Consider the following 8,860-nt stretch of genomic DNA (forward strand, 5'->3'; position numbering starts at 1 on the left):
TATTTCTCATTTCAAGCGATCTCGCGTGGAATCAACAGATAAGGAGATTTATTGTGTCTAGCATGATAAGATGAACCGCCAAAGTGTATAAATGTGGAAAAATTCCCTCCCCAAAACACCAAAAATTATCAAAGTTTCGTTGATGAATGCTCTCTATTTGCTCGATTATAATCACATAATTTCTCTGCCGATGTTACAAGTGTGTTTCGAATTATTACTACCAGACGCCAATAATTGTGCCATCGCGGCAACAAAACATGAGAAAAATTTCCATTTCAAAACTTCATATTTTATACGGTTTAATCTCGATTTTTTTCTTTCTTTTCGTTTTGCCTCTAATTTTCCAGTGATCAAAACATTGACTGAATATTTCATGACCTGTTTTTTTCGAATTGTATACTTCACAACAGTATGATTAAAAACCCCAAAATGTCATAATCGGAACTTTACGGAAATGCAAGTCTTAAATAATCTGACTCTGATCTGAGCCAAATATCTCTTTCAAATACAATTAGCTGCAGTTTTTTATTGGAACAGATATTTCTAGCTGACTCTTTGCATGACTATAAATAGGTCTCTCTTTGTTAAGTTGTCCGTAGGTAATGAGTAGTTATTTCTTAGCTTATTTGAGAACTCAGCACTTGTATTATTTTATACTGTAAGTCACGCAGAAACACAATATCCCATCGACACGTTCTGCACTTGAAAATAAAGCTTCAACCGCCAACAAACAAATACTTGAACTCTAAAATAATTACATTTCAATTCTATTCCACCCATTTTTTTTTTCTTGTACAAAATATGCCAAGGAGGAGATATTATGGGCAGGAGTATTTTACAGCTCAGCGGTTCAATATTTTCAATATGGTGTGTGCAAAAGTCACTTTAAAAAGGAATAAACACAATACTTGAAGGAAAATAATTATTCTTTACATCTTTTTAGGTTATGTTATGAATGTAAAACAGACTTTACCACTTAATAAACCTTCAAAATCATTCATTCTGGAGCCTAAGCTGGTATAATTTGCAATTTACTGCAGCAATAATAATAAAATATGTTTTTAACTGTGGTAATTACGCTAAAGTCGATCTTAACCTCTCAAAATTGTCTATTTTAAGAGCTGTTTTATTGGTTTTCTACTTTAAAATAGCAAATTGCCGCTAATTACCGATTTATAACAAATTAATAATCCCCAGATTATCATTTAAAAGATTTCGAATGAGTATCATTAAAGGATTTTTCAGATTGTTGAATTAAATTTCTAGGTTATGATCCAAAAGACCGATTGAAAATTAAATCATATCAAAATATCCACTGAAAACTTCTAATATGTCTTAAACACTATTTCTCACTTAGTTTTCAAGATCGCATAAATCAAAATGGCGTCTTTTAAAGACAAAAACTCCTAAAATTTGAGGTTATGATACTTTAAGAGGTTGAAAAAGTCTAGGAAGTTCCGAAAAAAGTGGAGAAAATATGAAAAAACATGTTTTAAGCATTGCTAAAGTTCTGAAACTGTCTGTGATTCTCAACAAAAATGATTGAAGTGTTAGAAAGTGATGTACACCGTTTAGCTGCATTATTTCCTCCTTTATACATGTCAGAATACCGACAAACACTGCGGTAATGAAGTAGTTCTTGAGAGGTTTTTTTTACATCGAGTTGATCACGATGGAAAAGTAAGAGTTTTTGGATTTTTCTCGGAAGAAGTGATTTAAGAGAAAAATGTTGGCATTTAAAAAGACAAATAAGGTGTAAAATTTCAATTTGACTTCATACACAAAGGCAAATATTAAATGAAAACGAGACACTGTGATTATTTTTTGCCTTCCTTCGCACAATTATCATAATTTTGTTGTGACGCAAATAAACTCGCGCAAATTTTTCCTACACAAGATTTTTGCATTTTTCAACCTCACGAGAGACTCTGAAAGGCAAATAATCTCTCTTCTCAAGTGTGTTTGTGTTTGTGTGTGTGGTTGAAATGAAAAGTTTTGAATATGAATAATATGATGAAACTCAGCAGCATTTGAAATGGCTTTATTTGATTTTTGGGGAAAATTTTTACGAAATTTTCACACTTTTTCACAAGCGCGCGCATTCATTAACAATCAGCAAAAGCTCACAAATTTGTCACTTAAGGTTATGCTGAAAAGTCTTATCGTTGTTTTGTTGCTATTTTGGGAATCGCTTGATCACTTAGATTTTAATATATTCCATTCATTCAGAAAGTAATTTCTGTTTATGGAAAGTCTCCAAAGATGATCTGTTTTTCATCTTTTCCCAATCAAATTCACACTCAAACGTACAAAAGCCATGAAAAGTCCGACATTTGATAAGGGGAAACTGTAGGTTTTTTGTTAAATAAATAAAGTAAGATGAAAAATTTACAAACTTTACACGCTCTACGGATTTTATCAGGCACTAGTGTTGAAAATTTTTCTCTGCTCTTCACATTTTTTCACATAACAGAGTGAGAGAGAGAGAGAAAAAAGTGGCTTATTATTCTTATCATCCAGCTGATAATGTTAAACATGACAGAGGCTATATATCATTGAAGGGGCAACGCTGTTCACTAGTTTATCGCTAAGATATAGCGGAGGCTATTTTCGATTCCACTTCAAACTGTGTGTTTATGGCACATTGACAAGAAAATTGTGAGCAATTTTTAGCAAATAGAAATTTCTCTTTGTTTTCTTCGTAATTTTCCTGCACAGTATTATTTTTTTTGGAGAGTCAAGATTTCGCTTCGAACATGATCACAACACCGTGACACTCTGGCGGGGGAAGGAAAATTGCCAACTAATTAATATATTCATTTACTGAGACGTCACATCAATTAAATGGCAAAATTTTTCTCGTATAAAGAAGAAAAAACATCATTGAAATTGAAAATTGCAAGCGGTGATCATGCTATTGTGATCACAAGTGGCTGAAAAGGTCTCTGTTTTTGGAAGGGATTTCCATGAGAAATTCATTTTTATGCCTCGCTTTGAACTCACATTCACGACAAACACACACGCACACAATGGATAATTGCAAATTTTCATGAAAAATCACCATAAAATGCGAAACCGAAGGCAACAACGGAGTCAGAAGAGAACACAAGAATTAGGCGGACGAGACGCCAAAGAAAACGCATAAAAAGAGGATATTTTGTAGATGATTCAGTTGAGATTTATTCCTTCTTTATCTTGCCTCAAGAATTCTCTGCAGAAAACATTGATTTTCGGAAGAAACAACACGATTTCCTTCAGTCAAATTTCAACCACAGTTTAGGGAATCGAAAACTATGAAAAATCTCTTTATTAAAGAAAATCTAAAATTATAAAACGCCTGTTTGATAAACATGAATTAATTGTAGATTCTCAAGATAAGTACAATTGAAGTAAGAAAAGTTGTTTTTATAGAACTTCTTCGGACAAAATGTACTAAAATACTATTAAAAATCAACTTTGAAAAGAAGTTTTTTTTCTGTTTTTTCAATTAACTTTGTCATATTTAAGTCAGAAATTGCAATAAATAATAATAAAATTAACTAAAACGTTCACAAAATAAGTATTATCAAGCAATATTAGTACTTTAACGTACGTTTGGAGGGTATTTTGGGGGTTTTAACATTAAATTTTTAACTTGAATCTCTCGAAAAATATCGATTTTGATTTTTCAACGTTTTCCATTCACTCGTCAACGTGAAAACTAATAAAAAATCTACTTTTTATATAGAAATATTATCAGTTTGTCTATCAATTCTGCAGATTTTAGGTTATATCGCAATAATTACCAAAAGATCAATTGGAAATAAAAAAAAATTACTAGAATTCAGCACTTTTTTCTAAGAAAATTGTCTTAAATTCCAGTCAAACGCAATAAAATGCCTGTTTGAGAATTAATTTAAAATTTTCATAATTATCTCAAAATTTTCTTAGTCTTTGAATAAATATTTATCATATTTATTTACTTGTTTGGATAAAATTGACTTTGTAAACTTATAATAATCACTTTTTCTATTGATTTTGCTGTATTTCAGTCAAATATTCCAATAAATACTAATAAAATCAACTGAAATATTCACAAAATAATTAATATAGAGCAATATTAGCACTTTAACGCACGATTGAAAGGTGTTTTGAGGGTTTTTTGAAGTAAATTTGGCAAATTTCGCAGCTACATTAACGCTAAATCGTAAAGCGCTTGAACGTTTTCGACTCACCCGTTTATGTAAAATCAACAACTTTTATGCAAAAAAAACCAATTTATTCGCAATGAGATGTCCTTGCATCTGTACAAAGCTGACTTCACGGAAAACGGAACTAAAAGCGCGAGACAACTTGAGGTCAATACATGGAAAGTCTGCATTTCACAGCATCAGACTGTGACCCAGACGCTTAGCTGAGATAAATATGATAAACCAGATTAATGGACTAAGTTAAGTAAACTTTAATTATTTGAATAATACGCGCAACGTTTGGGAAAAAATTAACTTCTTCCAAAGCTCAAGTTTGCTTTCACTGTGAATATGAAGAGAAATTCAGTGCGAAATCTACTCAGAATCTATTTCTTGCATTAGCACTATTTTCAGTGTGTAGAATACATACGCTAATTCCATTCAATTTAGCCTCTGAAATCTCTCTGACAAACTCCATCTGAATATTGAGTGAGTGTCTATACAGACATAGGAATTAGTCTCGATCAGCAGAATCCTCCAAATGTCGCGGAAGTCTCAATATTGTGAATGAAATTCCCTCCTTTGATCTGCCATGACGCTTTTATAAACATGTGAGAAAATGATATTCATTGAGATGGCATTTTTCTGGTATTAACCATTGAACAACAACCAGTAAATTCCTCACTGAGAGAGTTGTTTATTATCGTAATTTAATACAATGCACGGGATGCTGTTAATTGAAATAAGAGAAATATATTGACGAAGAGGAAGGCAAAGTGGGTGGTTTTTCCATCTTTTTGCTCGTGCTCTGGTGTTATACACCCAACCAACTAACACTGGGTGTACTTTTAAAATGGCCTGTGGCAGAAATTTATCGCGATCACCAACAATTTCATCTCTGCAGACGTCGTCTGTTTACTTTTGGTTTCACATTCTGATGAGGAAAGTGAAAAATTTATTCAGTCGAGAGCGTCAATTGCAACACATCGTGTTGAGTATATTTTTTTTCTTCTCCCTTTAAGCTCGCGTCCAAGTGTATTTGTGCAATTAGCAATTGAACACTGGGAGTTGATTCCACAAACGTGATTATTTGCTGTGGACGAAGTCGTTCTGACGCGCAGTCAAAAGGCGCTCTTGGCGTTCATCCGCGGGGCTTTGCAATAACCAGAGTGAGATTGGCCAAGGCATGCGGAGGAAATGCAAATGATCTTCAAGCGATTTTGAAGGAATCTCGGCGGATCTTTAATCCATCGGAAGCGCAAGGTGGATTGTTTGAAGTTTGCTTTCAATTTGCAGCGCAAATATCAATAATTTTGTGCTATTTTTGAATTTATTCGTCTTTTCCTCTAATAATTACAATGGGAAAGTCACTGGCAATTTTAAACCAATAACTATTAATTCTTATTTAAATATTAGATTATTTTTAAATTATTTTCTTCACATTTTACCGCCAGATGACAGAAGTTTACACTTTAGAGACATGCAGAAGTTCTGATCTGCATTCTTGATCCCACTTTTAGGTGTTCGAATTCAGCTTTTGGCAAATTTGGCAATTTTTTTCTCCGTTTTGACTGTTTTTGATAACATTTATTTGTTATAGATTGAAAGATAATCAAAAAATTGTATTTTTTGTTGATTATTTTGCAAAAATTCAAATTTTTTCTGCTTTACAAATTTCATTTTCCCGGAATTATAGTTGTTAAAATATTATTTAGAAGCGATTAAACCTCCAAATTAGCCAATGGGCCAAAATTGTGGCATGAAAGATCTTCTATCAAGAGAAAATAGTCACAAAATTTGCCAAAAACTGCATTCGAATACCACAAATGAAGAGTAAAAAGCCTTAAGGAACTTCTACATGTCTTTCTAGGCTTTTTCCATGCGAAAACCTTTATTTTCGCGCCCAAATTTCGTCCTCTCCTGGTCAGGATCACTTCAGGAAGTCATAAAGTGTGAAAATTCATGAAAAAGCGAGAAATTATGCAGAAATGCGATATTATTAGCGTCCCCTACGCTAACTCGACTGCCCTCTGGCGGCCAAATGTGAAGAAATATGAAATTTTTGATTAATTTGCAATTTAACGTGGACAGTAAGCATTTTTAGATTATTTTAATTCAAATATTCAAGGTAAAAATCAGTATTTAAATATTTGATTGAAACCATTAAGATTCCTCTTGAATAATTATTCATTGCTTGATGTTTTTCTGTATCCTCAGCAATGCTGATCCTTTCGAGGCGAAGCATCTCGAGGCGATATTTGAGTAAAGTCTTCCTGAGAAACACTTTGGCCATATTCCCTACTGTCTGCAACATAAATCGCCATATGCTAACAATGCGTGATGATAAAATTACCAGCACAACACTTTTCATACGACTATGATAAACAAAAGATTAAATAACTCGCACTGGCGAGGAGAAGTGAAAGAAAAAATCTCTGCATGGTGGAAATATTATCCTCGCATGGGGTGCGAGTGCAACAATATTTTACTCTTGGGACACTATAAAATAAAATACACATGACAAGGAAAAAAGCCTCTTAGTGAGAAGATAGAGAAGAAAAGATGTAGAAATAGGCTGACTTGTGAAGGAAAAAAAAGGAACAACGCACATTTTGTTGAAGAAAAAACCGCAGCTTGAAGATATTTTTCAACACAAATTTCCAAAGACATTATCGACGATTGCATGATTCCTTTGCAATTAGCAAAGAACCTACAAAATTTCCAGTGACTCTAAACGAAATGAACAACGAAGGTATTCACGTTAAAATACTAACTTCCGTCCCCCTTTTTGCAGAAATAGATGAGTGAATAAGAAGTGTCCAATTGCGTGACAAAATCACAATAGAAGACCGAAAAGAGTAGAATATCTCGTCAAATAGCATTTTATTATTATTTTATGTATTTTGATTAGCCTAAATTGACAAAAATTGGAGCTCCTCATTCATTTATGCAGATGTCACTTGTGAATCTAGAGAGTGTTTCTTAATAATCATTTAAATAAAAGGGAGAGAAGCGAGTTGATCGTGTCAATTCCAGCGACTTTCTGCCTCTCTATATACACATATTCAATGAAGACACACAGTGTTACAGAGTGTTGCCGAGTTGACAATGGCCAATAAAAAATAATTATTCAATCAAAATGTATTTACGAGCCTTAATTGATGACGAGCGAGCGAGAGAAGAGGACGAAACACGAAGACTTCACCATAGAGTTTTGATCGTGCGATCTCAGAAACACCACAAAGGGAAACGCCATGATCACAATATATTCCACTTGTGTTCTCGTCATCTTTCACCCTTCAATTCACACAATTCCTCCCTTTGCAATTCGACACTTTTCATGGTCAGATTAGAGGAAAATTCTCTCGCTATAATTCTTTCTCTCTTTTTTTCTTGGTTGCTTTGGTGAAAAAGATCACGAAGATCAACAGGAAGAAAAAAATGGTTTCACAAAATCCTCCTCTATATCTGTTCCAGACCGAGAAAGAGAGAAAGAGACTTTTTGTCAAGAGAAAACGAAGGAAAAAAATAAACCTGAAAATTGAGAAAGATGCCTAAATAACGAGTCAGGTAGAGGGCAGAATAAAGCCTCAGAAAAAAAGGCGAAGAAGAAAGAAGATAAATCTCCTTTGGCCCTTCCACCATCCCATTTTTTGCTTCTCTCTCTCTTTCTCTCTGCTTTTTTTTTCCACAACGAGATGGTTTTATTGTTGAGGGCTTTTAGAGCCACGATCCTTTCATGTCCTACCCTTGGCCTTAACTCTCTGATGATGTTTGGTGGAAGAAAAAAAAACTGGTGGTGCAACGGAAGATGGAGAGAAACCCCAAAGCTAGTCAATAAGAGGAGGTGTAAACTACAAAATATAGTTAGTATAAAAAACAATCTACGCTTCAACGGACGACTAATAAGTTTTATGTCAAGATACAGGTTGATTCAATGCGTATTAGAAATTTGGTTGTTCACAAAATGTGACTGAAATTTGACTAGAAGGAAATTGTTTTGATTCGCCCGAAAATCAATGTTTGCTAGTGATATACAGTAGCGAAAATTAGTTTAAGACACCTAAGAAATTCAGACAAAATTTCCTCAGAGTATTTTTGTGTGCAAAAACTGCTGGAATTCTAGGTTTTCTGGCAAGGAATGGACTTCATATATCAGTTAATTACTGATTTTCTGGACATTATAGTAAGAAATTGACTAAAAATCATACTTTCTAAAGAGAAAAATGCTGTGATTTTCAGGACTACATAATTATCCTTGAACGATCAACCTGTGAACAGGATTTGGACCGCTTTTGTGTTAAAGAAATGGACCAAAAGCTTTAAACAGAAGCTAAAAACACACAAAAAGCAAGTTAAAAAGTTCAAATCAAGACATGTTTGTCATGTAAAAGTCTTTTAGATATTCGAAATAATAAATAATAAATTATAATAGGGATTTAGAGCCAAATAGGCAGTGTCTTATTTTAATTTTCGTTGCTGTTATGCGCATTTCTCTCTGTATTTTGCGATATCTCGGCTCCGAACTGAGAGATCGCTATGATCTTCACGTCATTTGAAAGATCATTAAATTCTTATTATTGATTGTCTTAAGCTAAATATCTCGAAAATTGAAAGAAACATCAAATTTCTAGCACCAAAAGGGAAATTGGCTTAAATTTCACAGCTGTCTTAAACTAATTCTCGCTACT

Source organism: Phlebotomus argentipes, unplaced genomic scaffold, assembly GCF_947086385.1.
Source record: "Phlebotomus argentipes unplaced genomic scaffold, Phlebotomus argentipes genome assembly contig_39, whole genome shotgun sequence".
Taxonomy (NCBI): Eukaryota; Metazoa; Arthropoda; class Insecta; order Diptera; family Psychodidae; genus Phlebotomus; species Phlebotomus argentipes.